A 19,802-nucleotide genomic window follows, 5' to 3' on the forward strand; every position below is an offset into this window, starting at 1 on the left:
CGTTCCCCTCCCGGGGGCCGCGGCCTCGCCGGAGCCGGTGGGAACCTGCTGCCGCGCACAGAAAGCAAAGGAGCTTTGTCTGGAGGATCAGCCCCAGAACCGGCGGGGAAACCTCACTAATGAGCAAAAATAAATCTTGGCCATTTATTTCCCAGCAGCTGACCAGCTAGGGGAAAAAAACCAACAAAACCCACCAAGCCCAAAACAAAACAATAAAAGTATTTCAACCAACAAACTGCAGGCAACCTGAGTGTTCATCATTTTTCTCTCAGCATCTTCAGGTAACCGCGGGCTTGCATCCACATCGCCCCAAACCTGCGCTAAGGCACCTCAGAACGGGATCTAAATACACCCCGTTAAGTTTGTACATTTTTTTTTTTTTTATGGCAAACTTCATTTGCGTGCATCGGCTTAACGTAAGGGATTCCAAAATGCTCCATTTAAAATCAATATGTGTGTGCTGCTGAGGTTTGCACCAACATAGTTATAATACGTTAAATAAGTCTTTTGGTTTTGGGGTTACTTCTGCCCTTACTGACCTGTAGGAGCAAAGCTCCTTTCCCCCTGCCCTTTTTGGGTGGGTTTTAGGAAATGGTGTGGTTTGCCGTGTTAAAAATGCAATGAAAAAAAAAAATATATATCATATAAATCCTGTAAGGGAGCTGCTGCCTCTGCCATGGGGTTTCCTAACCGCTACGGACGGGGCATTGATGGTCCTGGCCGCCTCCGGTCGGCTCCCTCCCTATGTAGAAACCAAACTGGGAGTCAAACCAGATGATGTTATTTGGGTACTGACCCCCTTTGCGTGGAAATAAGGTCCCATGATGGCCACGCTAAAGCCCAGCGCTCCCACCGGCCTGCAGAGCAGCGCCGTTTTACACCTGTATCACGGTTTGGAGCTAGTTACAGCACAGTCAGCCAACAGCCCACGGGGGTGGGAGAATCCTACTCGCCTTTTTTTCACGTTAGGGAATAAAGGCAAGTGAAAAGGCATGAAAGGGCTGCAAAAAAAAGATTCCGCTTCAGACATGGAAGCAGAAATCGGGATTTCCTGGATCTTGGCCCCAGGCAGGGTCCCTGCCCATCCCCAGGCTGCTCCAGAGAGGATCCAACGCTTGTTTAAAATCCACATCCATCGACCTGTCCTGCACGAGCCCGAGATTCACCTCCCTAAATGCAGCTGCTGCTTTTCTTTCCAATATCGTATTTACAAACTGTCATCCAAATTACATCCCAAATGTGCAATAACCAACATTTATGCATGTATACATCGTAAATATAGCACTGCTTAAACTAAAGATAGGTTATTCTTTCAGCAAGCAACGCATCACTGCGTGCCCAACGCTACGTAATCATGGTGCGTGCAATATGGCACGAAGAACAATGGAGCTTTCACGGGACGCGGGGCGGCCGACCATCTCTGCGGGCGCAGGTATGCGACGGAGACATCCCGATTCCACCCGGAGTGCCATCCGTTTCAGCCCTTGCAACAAGAGTACATTGTTCCGTGCCCTAACGTGGGCAAGGAAAACAGAGCACTCAATTGTACTTGTCATAATGCACATGTAATTTATAGTAATGTTGGTTATTAAAGGATTTCTAGTAATTAACAGCAATGTGCTCGTTCATTGCCTTCCCCCCCCCCCCCTGGTTTGGGTTTTTTTTTTTGCCTGTCATAATAACAAACATTCCTGGGAGATGCTCTGGAACACATCCTATAGGTCTTGGCACAAAAGCTGGAGAGAAGCTTTTGAAAGCCTGCCAGTCTTATCTGACACGGATCTCCCAGGTACTATGTAAAGCCAAACCCTCGTGGGCCCAGCAGGACCGTGGGTGGCCAGGAGGGCACCAGCACCGACCTCTTCCCAAAGCCAAAACTGCAGCTGGGCTGGGGGGAGAGAGGGGAGAGCGGCCAGCGCTGCCATCGCGTCCACGCCAGCACAGTTGAGGGTGACAGCAGAGCCCAAAGCCACAGGCCACTGCGCTCCAGGTTTTCAGCAAGGAAAAATAATGTCAGAATTTTTTGGGTTTTTTAATCCCCAGGATTGTATACGTTTCCGGTCAAAGAGAAGGATGCAGAGGTTAAAACACAAAATAAACAATTGCCATGTAAGTAATGTTTTAACAGCTCGATTTGTAGATTATTTTAATGCCTCGAAAATGGGGTTGAGACAGGGGACCCCACTGACCCGATGCCGAGGGGCGGCGAAGGCTGGGGGGTCACTGCACCCCCGTTTCACCACCCAGGAACGCGGGCACAAAGCGTATGAGCCCGGCCAGAGAAACCACGACAAAACTGCTGCGCCAGAGCCAGGGGCTCTGCCAAAAACTAAAATGCCTCATAAAATCAGGCTGGTTTTGCTGGAAGCTGATTTTGAAAGGAACCAGAGAAAAAAAAAAAGTTTTGACAACATTAGAACGTCCCGTTTCCTTTGTCTTAATGACATTGCTGTGATTTTCCAGTTCAAACCGACTTTTCATTTTGCTCTTGCAAATGTTATATTCTGTGCGGTAACACACTGCGATAGGGCTTTGGACCCTCTTCAATATGGAAAAAGCTAAAATCAGAATAAGGCGTTTTGATAAATCCAAAGTTTAAAAATAAATAAATAAATAAAGTTCGAAGAATTTTCCTTTACAGAGAATTTCACAACCGCTGGACTCCATGCTCCCAGACCTTGGCATCTCGAAACCCTTCGTGCAGAGGATGTGATCGCACCCCGCCACCTCAGCGCATGCCCCCTGTCCTGGGTGGGCTGCAGCCACGGCAAAGCCCATCCCGGCTCCTCCGGGCCGGCGTTGTAGCCACCCTTTGCCACCGCTCCTGGGCACGCGTCAGGGGAACGCACGGGTTGTTTCACATCACCGTACGCTGAGTTAAGACCTGGGATTTGCTACCTTCACGTGTTTTCCAGTCGGCAATAAATGCAATTTGCAGATGGCTCCAAGATAGCCTGAGGTCACTGGTTTGCACAGACGGCTCCGAATTGTGTGCGCGCGAAAACAGGGCTCAGCTTGAGCGTGGTGCATTCGCCTGCAGGAAGCACAGCTCACGTCCCGCCAACCTCGTGCCCCAAAAGTGGGTTTTCCTGTCCCACTGCAGCGGGGCTTGCTCACAGAGCATCGCAGCCAGACCCCGACCCGCTCCAGGCGACCCTGATGTGTAGAGCAGCCGCACGTCTTCTTCCCGGTGGAGCTGGGACATGGCTGCACGATGCATCGCTGCAGCCTCCTCCCTGCCAGGAGATGCCCAAGTCAATGCATTTATATCCCAGCACAGCGATACAGCCCGGGAGTGTTTTGCGCTGGCAAAGTTTGCACTGGCACCTTTTCTCCAAGCAGGATGAAAGTTTCGCCATCCGGTGACCCCACCCAAATCCCCACCGGAGCCGGTGGCACCGTGGCGGGTGCTGCATTTGCTGCCCAGGTCCAGCCTGCCCCATGGGGCTCAGCGGGTGCGCTGGGGCCACAGCAGCCAAATTGCTTAGGGGAGAGTTGAAATTCAGTATCATCCAAAATTTATCAGAATCAGGAAGGGGATGGGGGAAAAAAAAGGGACAAAATCCAATAGAAATGCACCAAATACTGCATTTCACCAGATCTGAAATTAATGTTAATGGGTTAATGGAAACTCCACAAGGCAAGGGCTGCTGAGTTTCCAGGCTTCTCAAGGCCCTTCCCACGAGTATCTGCTGTGGGTGGGGACAAGCTGACTCACAGTTTCCAGGGCTGTAGTAACATTTCAACACCCCAGCGCTCCAGCCTTGGGGACTGATGGCAAAGAGCACATTCCCAGCAGAGTGGTTGGGAAGCTTTTTGACAACATGTTTTCTCGTGTCAGAAAATGTCAGTTTGGCAAAACCAAAACTTTTTTTTTCTTTTTTTTGGTTGCAAACTACCACATTTTCCACGAAGTGCTGCTTGGAAAGGTTGCCTGGGCTCAAGCCCGGATTTCTAGTCAAACCCACAGAGGTAAAATCATCTCCCATCACTGCTGATGGCACCCATCCGTGGTGGTCCCAACCTCAGGAGAGGCCACTTGCTTGAAGCATGGACATGGACTCTTGCATCCCAGGAAAAGACCCAGCTCTATGGGCGATTGCAGCCCCACTTCTTTAGATCTCTTCTGGGTGGAGCTGGGCCAATTTATATAAATAATTAAGCAGTTATTCAGGGAGAAATAATCTGACTTTAATGCTGGAGATGAGAGCACCCATCTGAGATACAGGGTATGAGGTTCAGTTCCCTGATTTGGGTCAGGATGAGCAGGAATTGGACCACAAGTCAGGCCAGTGCCATGAGTATGGGATCATCCCCTGTGCTGCTGCTTTCGTTTTGTAGGAAAACAAACTCAAGCCATCCCAGTAAAGTCCTGCTGCAATCCAAGGAGAGCACTGGTGTCTCAGGTTTTGTAGGACAGAAAGGCTGCCTTCATCCAAACCTAATGCCAGCCTCCAGGGGGAGAAAGGTGGTTTTTTCCCCTTAATAAAAGCTGCATTTCCATCTCTCTCAAGCTGCCCCTCTCCCCAAACATGGCCAGAGGGACCTTGTTCAGTCCCACTGCCTTGCGGTGCTGTTCCACACTCAGCCAGAGATGAATATTCACACATCTCCATTTGAAAAATACCGAACAGCTAGAGATGTATCCTTGCTACGAAGTTTCGCTATGGTGTATTCCAGGCAGTGCGACGTGAAAAGAGAGGTTTTGGGGAGCATGGCAGAAGGTGCTCCTCGCTCCCAGGGCGAAGCTGGGCTGGACCGGTGGGGGCTTCGCAGCCTGAAGTCATTTGCTGCCGGCCTCAGTGAGGGCAAAGGAGCAGAAAGAGCTGCAGGGAGCAGCTTCCCGCCAGATCCAATCCATGAAGAAGAAACGGCAGCAAATATCACAGCAATGAACACAGACCTCTTACAGTTTCCAAACCATTTGCATCTGCTGCTTCTTCTAGGCTAAATTGCAATTTTTCCGATGAGAGAACAAGCCAAAGGGACGCCTTGGTTCTTGCGTCAGTCGTAGGGTACACGGTGAAACATGAAGAAGGAGTAGCATCTTCTCCTGTCTTTCCCAATGGTGCTGAAAATCCCGGCCGAGAAGACCAGTTCTCTCCAAGCAGCCTCAAGCAGACACCTTCATAAAATCCAGAGTAACCTCACAAAGCAGAGCTATCCCTACATTGAAGAGAATTAAGAGCGCCACGATGCCTGCCAAGGCTTCCCTTCGCTGGCGTTACAGGGAGGGTGATCGGCGAGCACGTGCGGCCAGCAGCTGGGCATCCCGGGCTCGCCAGCCCACCATCCAGCTTTCTGCTGGCCCCCTGCACGTGGCTGCATCCCAGGCGTGTGGCAGGTCCGACCGGGCAGACGCAAACCAGCCAGGGAAAAAGGAGAAGCCGTTGGACTTGAACTGAACCCAAGGCAAACTTCTTCTGAGGCTCAGCAAATTTCATGTCAATAACTTTTATTCCTTCTCCAGCAGCCAATACATTTCCCGAGCGCGGGCAGCACCAGCAATGTGCGCCACCATCTCCTGCGCAAGGCCATCCTCTGGCTAGCCAGGCAGGGTCTCAAACTGGGCAAGATCCAATCTATCGGCCAATTCCCACTGCCTCATCAAACCCAACTCTAAAACCTCCAGAGTTTCCCTGTAGTGCCTCCTTACTCTCTCCCTCTTGATCCTTTGCTCTCCCTCTTGATCCTATGCAAGCACCGCTCATTTACCTGCACCGTATTTTTTCTTACAGCACTCTGGGGAGACAAGGAATTGCTGTTGACTTCCTCTCGTACGCATCTGGAGGGCTTGCAGCAGAAAGGATCCTTGGAGGCACAGCTCCCATGGAGTCCAGTGGGACACAGAGATCTAATCATCTTTGCTGGCCTGGGGAAAGTGATTTGCCCAAGGTAACAGGGATAGCCTGTGCCAGAAAAGGGAACAGAGCTCATGTGGAGGTCGAGCACTGAAAACCTTCTCTGCCTGAAGAGGACTGTGCTGGGAGTCGGGAGCTGCGCTGGGTCCCCACCACTCACAGAGCACCCGCGAGCAGCCACGTGCACCCAGCAGCCAGGGAGCCCCTGCCTGAAACTGTTCCTTTCTTTTCCATTTTTTCCCAGCTGAGCGCACTGGATTCAGAGGGACAACTGCTGAGAACTGCTGCTCGCCCAGGAGGTTGGTAGCAGCCAAGCAAACATCGCTCCCAGGTTTCGATGGGCTTGCTAGTCCTGTGCCCAGTAGCTATGAGTAGGTCTTGTTGGTTGGATGCTCAGTGAAACAGAACTGATAGTTCCAGTTTGGCCCCTGGTGGGGACAGAACTGTCCTCTGAGGAGCTTCCCCAGCTGTCATGCCCCAAACCTGCCCTGACCCTGAGCTTCTCTCTAGGATGACCGAGGGCAGAAGTTCCTAAACCGCTGTACACACCTGATGAGTGCTGGGGGACCTACTTCTTCTCAGAGAAGACGGAGGGGCTTAGATCACAGCTCTTCTGAATGTGGGTTTCTGAGGACTTCTTGGGGTTGGAAAGCAAAGCTACAATTCCTCAAAGTGACTGGATCTTGTGGCCTTACCTCCACCTTACAGATTCACTAGACAGCTGCAGGATGCGGATCTCCTGACCAGTGTGGCACAGGAGTGCCACAGGAGTGGCACAGAGGCATCATTAGTCTTCTGTGCTCTGGAATGAAGCTGCTGATCCAGGGGAAGATCTACTTGCCATCAAACCTTGCAGTTTCTTTCCTGATGCCATTGACAGCAATTTTCTATGTCCTTTTGAATGGACGGTCCCATAAAACGAGGCGTGTGGGTGGAGAGGATGGAGACGTTGCCTCCTGAGCTGTAATCTTGTGCTTTATCCAGGAGTGCATCCTACCTCGTGGTCAGTTATGAGCAACCACCTTCCAATGGATCCCGCAGCAGTGTGAGCACAACGATCGGCTCCCAGGACTTGCACGAGAAGGTACTGATGCAAGATGGAGAAGTGGATGGGGAGGAGAAGTCACATTCAGCCAGTCCGAGGATGGTGAAGCCTCTGAGACTCCAGCAGGAAAGAGATGGACGTGCTGAGTCCAGCCATCCATCTGCATCAGAGCAGTTTGGGGATTTCTAGGCCCACAGAAACTCGTAGCATCTACCTCAGCCTCATTCTTTACTTCCCCTGTAGCAGGCAGAAGAGGAGGACTTGCCATTAACCTCCTCCTGTCCTAGTCTGGCTATAGGAGTCAAGTAATATCACATAGAACAGATGCTCTGTTCAAATAGGAAGGGAATTACAACCACCCGTGTCCACCAGAGGATACATCTAAAAACCACACCACCCATAACAAACACACAGGAGTTTGTCCTTTTTATCAGCATTTATTCAGCAGCCTGTGGAGACAGTCTGCCTTTCTGGAGCCTTTTCCAGGCAGATAACACCCAGTTCTGAAACTGCCCTTTACTTTTTTTTTTTTTTTTTGGCTTGGCTTTGGTGAATTTTTTGAGCTGGAAAAGGTCTATCTGAGTAAGAAAAACAGTCCAGAGCTGCATGCTGCCACCACGCCGATGTAGTAACAAACTGCGTAATATGCCAAACCCAGTGTCTTTAAAAAAAAAAATAAAAAAAATCTACCCCTATCCATATTTACCCATACAATTTGCAAACTGGAAGTTCCCCAGGAGGGCAGGATTAAAAAAAGGATTATTCCATTTGGAGCTGGTCCAGAGAGCAGAGGGAGTATATGTATAGGTCAAAAATGGATTTTAATTGAGGTTTGCTGTGTCCAGTGGTGCTCTCCTAGAAGCAGGAGCTAAAAACACAGTGGGGCTGGATGAGAAGGAAGCATAGGTTGAAGAAGACATCAAAGCAGATCTGAGAAAGGTCAGATATAAATGGCAACCTGTCCGTTTATGCAATAGTTTGCTCTTCTATTTACGATGGTGTTTTCTGGGAAGAGCTGGTCAGAGCCAACTAGGGCAGGCTTATAAAAAGATAATTTTTCTCCCTTAGAAAACACAAAGACAGACAGACTGGGCTGCTGGCTTTTCTCCCTTCCCAAGATCTGCTGCCCTGGGCAATTTGTTCTGTTGCAGCAGCTCTTTGCCGAAGTGACTGGCGTCTGGTCCGCTTCAGAGCAGACGCCAGTCACTCCAGTAAAGAGCTGCTTACCACATCTTTGGTAAATATTTTCTGCAGTGGTGCAGTAGTGTCTTAAAGAGCAGCACTGTTATTTCGTAGGCATCTCCAATAATAACTCAGAGAGAAGCAGCCACAAGACATTAGCAGAAGCTGCTGCCACTGACCAAAACTTTGGAGAAGCAGGAACAGAAGTGGGAAGAGAATAGAAATAGTGACTGAGTCATTCATTGGTCGGAGCGGCTGAACGCAGCAAGGGCAAAAAAAAAAAAAAAGCAGGCTTCAAAAGCTGGTCCCGGGACACGTCTGCGGGACCAGCACACACTGGTCTGACGCTTCCCCAAATTTCTTGCAACCTCAAAATGGGGGTATGAAAATCATTATGGGAAAAAGAGAATATTGTCTTTGTTTTGAGCCTGGACCGAAGGTAGCCAGAGGCAATCATTGCTAAAGTACCCAAACTACATCTCTTTTTGTGTTGAAACTGTATTTTGAGTGTCGCTGCTGGCAGCTGGCTGCAGGATCTCCAGGCATTGCTCACGCAGAAGTATGTGAAAACAGAAAGCAGGACTAGGGAGGAAAGGAGCTGACCCTAAAGTCATTGGCACCACTGGGTGTTACTGGGAGCAAATCATCCTTAAATATACAGCAGGACACAGTTTGGCCCAGCAGTAGCACAGTTGCTCAAGACACCCAGCACACGGAGCAGGCTTTGCTGAGAAAGGAGATGGTGGTTGGAGGCCAGTCAGGTCTCCAGGGGATCTTCTCTGTCCCATTGCCACATCATGAAATGAGAAAACCCCTCTCTGAGCAGGCACCCTGCGGGGTCAGGCCTACTGTACCTTAAATTGTGCTGAGAAGCAGTCTCTGTCCAGGAAACTGCTGGCTCCAACATCTCAGGCTGTTGCGAGATGATCGGAAGCAGCAGCTTCTTCCTTAAGGCTTCCTGGGTGCCAGCAGCAGGTCTCCCCACCGTGCCGGCCACCAGCACAGCCGCGCGTGGGCACAGCCCCATTGGGTTGTGCCTGGATGAAACACCAACCGAGTCAGACAGCTCTGGGGTCTCCTCTGCAGACCCCTCATCGTCCTTTTGGAGCTACAACTGGGGGGTTCCATAGTTCGGCATGCATTTACGACACGAAACCCTTTCACTGGTATTGTGGTGCCAGCAGTCTCTAGCAGCCAAGCCCTCGGAGGGCGTAAACTGGCGTAGCTCCTCTCACCTTCAGTGGACAGGTTCCAGCCCAAATCTGACCAGCTATTTACCTTCTTACACGGGCGACTGCCTCGGACCATGCCCCACCGCACAGACCGACCCTGCACGCTGCCTCCTACCCACCCTACCCAAAGTCCAGCCGGCGCTAGAGCTGACCTGGCTCAGGGATGCAAAACTGTCCTGCTGTCTGGAACGGGCAGAAGGCTTCCTGTGGTCCATCAGGCTATCCCGGCATCATCTGAGGGAACCGAATCCCAGCAATTCTTGTCCCACTTTTCATGGGGCCAGCTCTCTCCTCATTGAGCTCCATCCAGCCCTGTGGTAGGGGACAACAGCTGGTCAACAAACAGCTAAAACCACGAGGGAGGAAAGACAATAAATTGTGTTGCATAACAACAACAAAAAAATAATCCCCAAAGCCAGGTTAGGACATCATTTTTGCCTCAGCTGCAAGACCTGCCAACACCTCCCGAAGCCACCTCCAACTGAGGACCGCTGCCAGCCCTGCTGCCACGTCCCCTCGCTGTGACACCAGTCCGTGTTTGTGACAGTGACCCACCGGGTGGCCAGTGCCACGCACCGAGGGCCAGCACGCTGCAACGCGCGGGGGCCACAGTCCCCGTATTCTCGATGCAGACGGTAAATGCACAGGACGAAAGAATGACATCAACCATCCCAACACAAGTTATTAATATTGTCATTAGCCAAACAACAAACATTTCTCTCAGAGTCGTAAAGCAAGGGTGGCATTTTTATTAGCTGAGGTTTCCTCCTTTTTTTTTTTTTTTCCTCCCTTTTTATGGCTTTATCCACAAATACTGAGAGCCAGAGGGAATTATTTGTTACTTACATTAAAGCAAGAAGCCATCAGACCGCAGCCCTACAACCACTCCCCATATCATTATTTACTTCTTTTGGATTTATATGAACCTCATTATTAAACCTTAGCTAATGCAGACATCCTAACAATGCACTGAGCGCTAATAACTGCTAAGCAGCATTATTAATTATTGTAATTACAGCATTTAAAATATATTGAGTATATTAAAGAGAATACTTTCCTACTTTTCCAACCAAAAAAATCCACAAATGTAGCTTATTAACACTAATTCTATTCTTATTGGTAAAACTATTGTTAGGTTTCAAAGGCAGCTAGTCTGGGCCCTAAAAAAAAATCTATCACACTGGGATGGCGTGGCATGTTCTCAAACGCCGGTGTCGTGTAGCTGGGGGGGGGCTGGAGGGACCTCGGCAAAATGGCTTAGGGGGGACTGGGGTGAGGAATTCAGTCCCTGAAGTCTGACAGCACCCAGCGCGGTGGCCTTTAGGAGAGGCATAAGTACATACATGCCCCTCACAGCTTACATCCTCCCTTACATCCCCCCCTAAAGCTCATCTCGATCTGCTGGCGGGCGTCGGGCTTGGGGGATCCAGGATCACAGCTGTTTATGTGCAGTAGGTGAGACCGGGAATGGCGGGGAGCACCTATAGGCTCACCTATGGCCAGTTATAGAGCTTCTGTCGTGGGTACAATATCCCCGACATCCCACGACAGGCACTCTCATCGTTAACCCTTGCTTGGAACGTTCAGTGGAATTATTCATGCTGAACCCAGACGTGCAAATGGCCATGTAAACACACAGCCGCACTTTTAATTAAAGATGTGCCGAGATAAAAAGCTTCAGAAAACAATCTTGAACAATTAAAAAGAATATTAGAGGTGTTTGTCTACCCAATCTGCATGCGTCCTGAGCAGCTCGGGGAGGCTTGCTGTGCTTTTACCATCGGCAGGACTGTTTGCAGCGATTCCCCTCTGCTCCGCTGGCAGGCTGAACACCCGTCCAGACGTTTCTTTGCTCCAAAGAGTTAAGATTTCACTTGTCAGGCTGTTTTTGTTTCTATTCACATGTCAGTGCCTGTCATTTATTTAGTCAATGGGACATGTCCAAGGGATGGAGACAGACTGGGTTAGTCATTCTGACCGTGGGTCGCCAGTCACTGCAAACTGCCTGAGGTCATTTCCAAAAGCGCCACTAACAATGAGAGGGAAGCTGGGCCCGAGAGACCTGCAGGAAACGGCGGGGAGATTAAAGACAGAGATAGTCCTTTGCAAAAGTACACTGGAGGAATGTTCCCTATGTTCTGTCAACAGAGTTTCTTCCTCGCTCAAGACTGTCTATTTTAAGTCTGAGCTCGCACCAAAAATGGAAATCCTTGCTCAATGGCTATCAGTGGATCTTGGGTTTCTGGGGCTGCAGCGGCTGAGGAAATGAACCCTCCAGCTCAGCCTTTGTTGCCAGAGCTGGAGCCGCTTTAAACAACCCCTCCTTGCCGCAGCTCTGCCCTGGGTTTGCTCCTTTGCCTGCTTAAAGCATGGGGTATAAAACCCGTCCGGAGCCCACTGTACCGCAGCGAGCATCGTCCCCACCAGCGTCCCCCCGGCACTGCTGTGGCACTCACCAGTGCTGCCCTTGGCACCGCCATGCCCGGCTCTGGGGATGGCAGCTCAGCAAAGCAGGGCTGCAAGGGCCACAGTTCAGGCTCCATCCGTGCTTCCAGGACGCTCTCCCGCTTTGAGGAAGGGAATGGAAAAGAAGCGTTGAAAAGCAACCATAAATATTTGCTGCAGCATCTTGGGCTGAAATCAAGCCTTGTGACTGCAGATTTGGGGGAATGGGAAATTCCTCTGGCAGCCATCTGGGCGTCAATACGGGGCCGAAATACAAGAGCAGTTTTAGGTGCAGAGGTGCACGTTTTGCTTTTTAAGCAAAATCGTCCAGGCCACTCTTACTTAACACATAAGGTACCTCTGGGTGTTTTGGAAAACATTAACAACAACCACATGATTGGTGTAAAACACTGATTTTTCCATCCAGACATGCTATTGTTTTCAGATAAATACATTCCATCGAGCTTTTTTGTATCTGAACTTTCTACATGTGGCTTCTGCATCTCAGGCGGATGGGAACGGGGGTTTGACAACAATAGTGGTGGCCCAGGAGGAGCCACCGGAGCCCGCTGGCTCGGGAATCAGTGACATGGTCTAAGCCCTACCCTCTGGTGCGGGTCCAGTCGCCGGTGACGTGGGACAGGGGTTGAAGGTAAGGAAGGGATGGGAAAAAATGCTGCACAGCAGATTCGAGCTGCTTTGGAGAGAGAGGGAAAGGCAGAAAATGCATTTCTTTGAATGCAAACATCCATCACGGACACACACGAGAGTATCCAAATTCCTCAGTGTTGTATTTATGAAGCCATTCAGAGACATGATACAGGCCAGTTCCTGTAGATTTTTCCATGTGTTGTTAAAGATTTAAACTACAGAGTAGTTTTCAGTCTTTGAAGACATTGGTCTTGGTCTTGCAGAGCCCGGAGGCTGCTGCCAGCAGGGTCTGTCTGCAGCACCGACGGGAGATAACGCAGAGCCACCAGCGCTGAGCAAGCTCGGGAGTCAGGAGCGGGCCAGGAATGACAGCGCGGCGGCACTGGGGGGGGATTTACTCTGCTTGCAGATAAGGAAAGCATCCTGCTTTAAGCACGGGGTAAACAACTTTTAATACACAAGCTAGTTATCTGGAGAGTCCCACGGGAGGAAGCGTATCTGGTGCGAGGCTCCGCAGGCACATCTGCGCAGTGTGGCACGGCACGGTGCGGGGACGGTGACCCAGCCCCAGCGCCCAGGTGGTTTTGGGGAGCCCAGTTGCTCATGGGTGCCCACCAAGGCTGGGGCCAAGGCTCCACCAACTTGCAAAAGGGCACTGAGAGAGTTGGGTTTGTCTCCGGGAGGAGGACCAGGGCTCCCGGTCTGTTGGTGGCCTCATGATTGTACATGTAGGACTTGGGCCACCCAAGTCAGAAATCACAAAACAGTTGGGCAAAATCAGAAAGACTCTGAAAAGAGACTTAAGAACTTTTTTTCAGCAGAAAACTGCCAACACCAATCAGTTTTCCCACTAATCACACAGACTACCCTACCAAACTAAATTCAGGTGTGTTTTCATTGATTAGGCCACGAACACACTCACAAGCTGGAGAAGGCAAGTCGTTTCATCTCACCATAATAACATTTGGGAGAAGTAACGAGATCAGGGCTGCTCCCTGGTGCTCCCTGTGTAGCTGCAGGGTTCATCTCTCGCCGCAGAACCCAGGTCTGAAACCTCGATGAGCATCACTCCTGGGTGGCACTCGGGGAATGCGGGCGTAAGCACGGCCCTTCGCCTTATCGCGGAGAGGCGACGGAGTCAGGAGAGGCGACGGAGGGAGCAGGAAGAGCCGATCTCAAGTTCAGAGCCTGATTTACGGCCGAGGCCTCGGGCAAATCACTTACTGGCGTTGTGGTTTCATTTCCTCATCTCTAGAATCTCTTTCACGGGTGATGTGTGAGGGGGAATGAACATTCAAACTTTGGTTTTAATAAATATTTAAAGATGCGTCTTGTGTTTTATGAATATTTCTGAATGATCTTTCTGCCCTTGCAAAAGGGTCTCTCCCTGCCAGCTCTTTAATCTGAGCCCCTCTCCCTGGCGTGGGTGTGAAGCCTCTGCTGCAGATTTGGGCTTTCATTGAGTAACAATTAAGCTGCCTCAGTTAAATGTAAAGGCATGTGAAGGAAGTTTTCTGCTGCCAGTTCTGCACTGTGCTGCGCGGGACGCCAGCAGGATACATCAAACAAAAGAGTTCCTCTGCGTAAAATAAACCAAAGCGGCCTCCAGCACACACCGATGAGCCATTAGCAAGCTCTGAGTGACCCCCAGTAATCCAAAATTCTTCATTTATGTGTGAAGCATCAGAGAAAACTCTTGTTTTCACCAGCCCAGCGTGATTTGGAAGTGAAAGCGCGGGCTTGAAGCTACTCTGTGCTGAGGCCAGTGGAAATTCGGTGCGGATTTGACCCGAGGACTATGCACGCTTTAGTCTCTGCCTGTTTATTGTTAAACTCATTAAAAACATCAGGGGTTTTGCATCTTAAAAGTCTTTTCTAACTTCATAAAATATGTGAATGCTTAAGAAAGAATCTGTGTGCAACTGTATAAATAGTGACTAACGAGTAGGAATTTTGTGGTGTTCAAAGGCAGCAAAACAAACTGACGAGCCTGTGGTATAATGAGTTAATTTGCCTTGCAGCCTACCTGGTGCCCAGTGCCAGCTCGCCCTCCCTCAGACGTCGCTGGTGATGGGTCATGCGCTTCTCCACCCAGATGAGTGATTTTAAGTTAAAGATCCCAAATTAGCTGTCTCCGACGGGCGCCAGCCCAAGGGTGGTCACTTCCTTATAGTATGGACGCTGGATTTCTGTTAGGAGAAAATTCGGAGCGTTTCAAAATGAAGCATTTTGACACTTTGAGTGGAAATCATCTCCATTTCTAAATGACATTTTGTTCTATTTTTAAAATGCTACAAAGTTTTGAGAGCAAATCCAATCATGCATTCAACCAAACCAACATTTTTGTTCAAATCCTCATTTCCCAGAAAAATTGTAAACCATTTGTTTTACTCAGGAACTAGAACAAACCTTTTCCCCAAAACTTTGCAACTGCCAATAATCCATTTTTATCCCAGATTTAATGTTGTTATAAAACTTCCTTACTGGAACTGCTGGAACTTGAAGTTGTCATTAAGTGGATACCTTGCACTGTCACTAAAATTCATGCCATTTTGTAATCCTGTAATTCCCCAAACTCCTCTCAGGCTTCAGCACCCCTGTCCCAGGGATGTTTACAGCTTATTCTTCCTCCGTAGGCAAAATTAACCCAAGAGCTAAAACTGATGAAAGGCACATTGCTGTGTGTCATAAGGGGCATATGTTGAAATATGGCAGTGAAAAAAGCCAGCAATGCTCAAACCACTGCAGAATCCCAGTGGAACGAGGCATGTGAAGAATATTTTATATTTAGTCAGAGGAGGGGAAAGGCAGGAGCCGGATGATGTTGGATTTTTCATGATGAAGAACATTTCTAGGGAGAGCTCCCTGCCATGGGAAAGGTTCCACGCTATATTTTTCTAATGAACAACTGTCTCCAGTGTTTCACAACGCCAGGTTGCTTACTATGGGGAGCTGGAGCAAACCTACGTTCTCTCTCTGTGTCCTTTTCAGCCCACGTAGCTTTACTAGCCAGGATGGGAAGAAGACTTGGAAGTCATCATAAAAAAAACCCACGACATCAGTTGCAAAAAGAAACATCATCATCCTCCCGGGCTCTCCTGAGCTGAGAGGCTTCCTTTAATCTTCACAGTCGCAGGAAGAACAGCCGTCTGTCTGCCTGTTCCTCAACTGTTGTCTTCACCTGGGTCTTCTGTATCTCCTCTCTTACCTTGACGCACTTTCTCCCTGTTTCTGCAAGCGCCCGTCCACCTAGTAAGGTGAGAATACCAGCGGTGCTGATTAAGGATGGAAACCAATGGCAGAGGGCTGAAAAAAAGAGTGAACGGGTTCCCAACTAGAGGAGCCACACAAAACCTTGGGTTTAAGAGACAATTAGAAGCTGCGCTGCACTTCTGTAGATGGAGTGAGTCTTGCTGTCCTGCATACACCTCGCCAACGGTGATGGGAATTCACGTATCCTTCTGCCTTCCAAGGGTACGAGCACTTGGATCCCATCAAATAACAGACTGTGCTGCTGCCTGTGAAGTTCCTCTCTTTGATTCTCTTGCTGAATGCTTCAGCCAGTGACTTGGCCAGGAACAGACTCATTTTCAAAAGAGGCAGTCACATTTCATTCCTGAATGCTCTCTCTATGTCCCTCCCGCCGCAGAGCATCTATGTACTGGACCACATCGCGCTCCTCCGGCAATGGCTGCTCTGTCTTTGGTCTCCTCTGCTTCACGTGAGAAGGTGGAACAATGCTGCTTTCTGAGCGCCCCTCCAGAACGGAGGATTTGGACATTGTTTTCTTTTCCTGTTTTGTTTTTGCATGGAATAACTCCCCTCTAAGGAGTCACTTTGGCTCCAGAAACAGACTATTAATAAACTTAACTGCTTTGGAAAGTCCAAGCCAAACGCTGGCCTGAGAGGGGGGAAAAAAAAATCTACAATTGCATAGAGCCTTTTCATCCCCGAGAGCCTTCCAAAGCACATGTAGTGATTATCCACCGCTGAAACGCCACCAGCTCTGCGGTGGCACAGAGGAGCTATTTCACACAACAGTCCAGTCTGGCCGTCCTGGCGCTTGGTTGAATGGAGGTCTGTATGCACAGCAGATGCTTTCTCTAAGTTGGATGCTGTTTGGTGGCTTTCATCAGCTTGCTTCTGGTCTACAAATAAATGGTCATATCAAAGGGGACGGGAGGTTGCCCTGTGGTTAAGGCACAGAGCTGGAAGTCAGGAGTCTCGGCAGGAGGTTGAGACAGTCCTTTGGTATCAACATTTTCTCTGCTGGCCCCATCAGGTTCTGGAGAACATAAGCTTTAGGTTTTAAAGAGAAAAACAGCTCAGTTATTTGGGAGTCTAAGGTCCATCTCAAGCAGCCAACATGGATGAAAGCAGAGTTATACCCTGTGATGCCTGTTCACCTTTAAATCTTGCTCCAGGCACAGGATCAGGCTCTCAGGATGAAGCCACTTCTGGAATGACCAAGGGTGTCCGGCAGCAGGCAACATACAGGGATGGCAGGAAGAGGCTAAGAGCTACTTTGGTAGAGGGTGAGATGATATTTAGACTATACGAAGGCAAGTACAACATCCAACCTACAGACAGGACCAGAGCTCCCAAGAAAACAGAAAAGGAAGAAGACTGTGTGCCAGATCTTGCTCCAAGCGATGCCTGAAGCCAATGGAGCTGCTCTGGGTCCATGTTAGAGAAGCCAAAACCAGAATCTAGCACCAATTTGGAATGGGATGCATGCAAAAATGACACACAGTTGTAAGACCAACAGAAAAGGCTGAACACCGAGTACATGTGCCATTCTGGTATGGAACTCTGAAAGAACAGAAGGGTTTAGTCCTTTTCCTTTTTAAAACTTATTGAATTAATAGATATCTTGGTGAAATAAGAAACGGTGCAAGCCAAGCGTTCAACTCCAAGCACTCACAAACCAGCACCTGCCCTGATCCCCACCTCCCGAAATAGACCTGAGCCTAAAAATCAGTAAATTTTAAAACAACACATCTTTCACTCCAAATCCCCAAATAACTATAGGTTTCGCTTTCTCCTACTATCTCCACCATCAAGAAAGCATAGCAGCTTCAATTTGGTACAACTGCCTCTCCTTGGTGTTAAACCCCCTGCTAACCAACACTGTGGTAGGTCACCTCTGTTCTTTTCCCTCTTCTTAAATGAAATCATTGTTTGCCCAGGGATCAGGGCTGGTACCTTCACCGTGATCATCTGTACTTGCCCTTGGCCTTCAGAACATATTGTTCATGTACTTCAGCTGACAGACTGGGAAAGCGTTCCCCTTGCTCACCGCAGAGCAAGGCTTTGCCTCTTCCACCGGCTTCATGTGACCGATCTGTAGGAACTTGCTTTGGCACCATCAGATTAGCTGCTGTTAACATCACTTAGCCCGTTGAAGTTTCTTCCCAGTGAGCAATGAAACGTACCTAATCCAGGCAGATTAAAGAGAAACACGTTTCATCATCTACCCCTCAGCTTCAACCACCCCATTAGAAGGCGAAAGGCATTTGGTTTTATGAATTGCTCATAGCTCCATCAGACTGAAGCAACACTCGGCATCTGTGATAGAGACACAGACTGACATACTCCAGATATATGGGGATGTTTAGCTGTGAAAACGATTTTCACGGTGCTTTTCTCAAACTGCTGCAGATGCTTTGTACCCTGTAACAGCGCCCAGCCCTAAGCGGCTGCTGCTTTCAGCACATGCTTTCCGTGTCCTGCTGGGTCGGCCAGCCCCACCATTGCCGTTCCAGCCTCCTCCCAAGCCCTTCTCCAGGCTCAGTTTGGGAGACTGGGAGATAATACTTTACATGGCCTCATCCAGTATATAACACTCCTCATGTTTTACCTGGTCTTCTAAGAAAACAAAAGCTTATGTAGTTATTCTCAGTGGATGTGTGCCTATGCACACGTGTTCCCCACAGCCACGTCAGGGACTTTTAAAGTCATGGGTCAATCACCATCTAATTTAGCAGCGGCGTGGCAGGCTCGGCTGTACCACATGTAACGGGCTCCATCAGCACTGCAGCCGGGAGCAGGGCAGCCTCTGAGCACTGCTGCTCGGGAAAGACCAAGCTACGAGCTCAGAAGGTGCGACACCAAAGAATCCACTGGCAGGATGGAAATACTGCATCAGAAATCCAATCACAAGACAAAAATACAGAGGAAACCAGAGCTTTGTTATTTCTGCTGCTCATGGAGCCAATTATTTTTATTATCATCATAAACAAAAAAAGACTCTGCCTCCAGAGGTGGGGGGGAGTACCACCTGGAAAAGGTGGTGACCACTGACCCTACGTAAAACACAACAGTCTCCTTCAAGCCGCCTTCTCTCCCCAGTGTTTCCCATATCCCTTGTTTTGTCAAGCCCTGGACTGCCTGCTCTCGGAGCAGGGGCTCTTGTGTGCCTGCCTCTGGGCACCGCCAGCTTCTGAGCTCCAGGAGGACCCTGCCAGGACCACGGGATAAATCATAAACAGTCTCAGTGAAGTCTCGGCTCTTTTGAGACATGGTTGGCCACAACGAAGCAAGAACAGAGTCAGCAAAGACTGACTGCACCCTCTGAAACGAAACAGAGCCAGTGCTGCTCCGCTCTGCGATGATACAGTGTGAACCAATTTAGATTCAAACCAAGCTTTTCGCTTGCCACCAAAATAAGCATATTATGGAATTGCTATCCTCCCCAAACCGCACAGTTGTTTTAATGACCTTCCATTTAAGCATTAAGGAGTGAAATGTCTAATCCTGTTGAGTGTGCAAGAATGTGACTCATTCCTTTAGCGCTGTGAACTACCTCTTTTTTGGCAGCTGCTCCGTATGACAACTAGTGCTGTATTCAAAATGGCAGGGCTTGAATCTGCTCAATGAAAATGATAAATAAATTGTAACTGCAGGTAATACCTAATATAACGTGTGTGTGTGTGCAGTAATATTATTCTAGTTGCCAAGCAACGAACAGGAGGTACAGTGAAAGAAAGAGATAAAACCTCCTGAATATGGGTCCGCACTTCATTTGCTTCATAAGGGACCGTCATGCTGGGTTTATCAGATCTTGCCCAGTTGTTAGCACTGAGATCTGCTCTGTCTGAATAAAAAGAAAAAGGTGATGAATGATTTACAGGGCTGGATTCAAACCCCATAGAAATCCCTGAGACTCCTGCCACTGGCAGCTTGGAGCTCTCCACCAGGCTGGAAATGGACAACGTGATGGGAGAAAATGTAACGCTGTGGTTGTGGTCATCTCCCACGTGGATGTGTTCTGCTGCTGCAAATGGTCGTGGTCTCGAAGTCAGCTCCTTAAACTCTTCGTGTGATATAAGCAGCAAGCAAACAAGCAGAAACGACCCATGGCTCTGCACCTATGTATGTGTTTAA

The sequence above is a fragment of the Egretta garzetta genome, unplaced genomic scaffold (assembly GCF_000687185.1).
Source record: "Egretta garzetta isolate BGI_Z169 unplaced genomic scaffold, ASM68718v1 scaffold634, whole genome shotgun sequence".
Taxonomy (NCBI): Eukaryota; Metazoa; Chordata; class Aves; order Pelecaniformes; family Ardeidae; genus Egretta; species Egretta garzetta.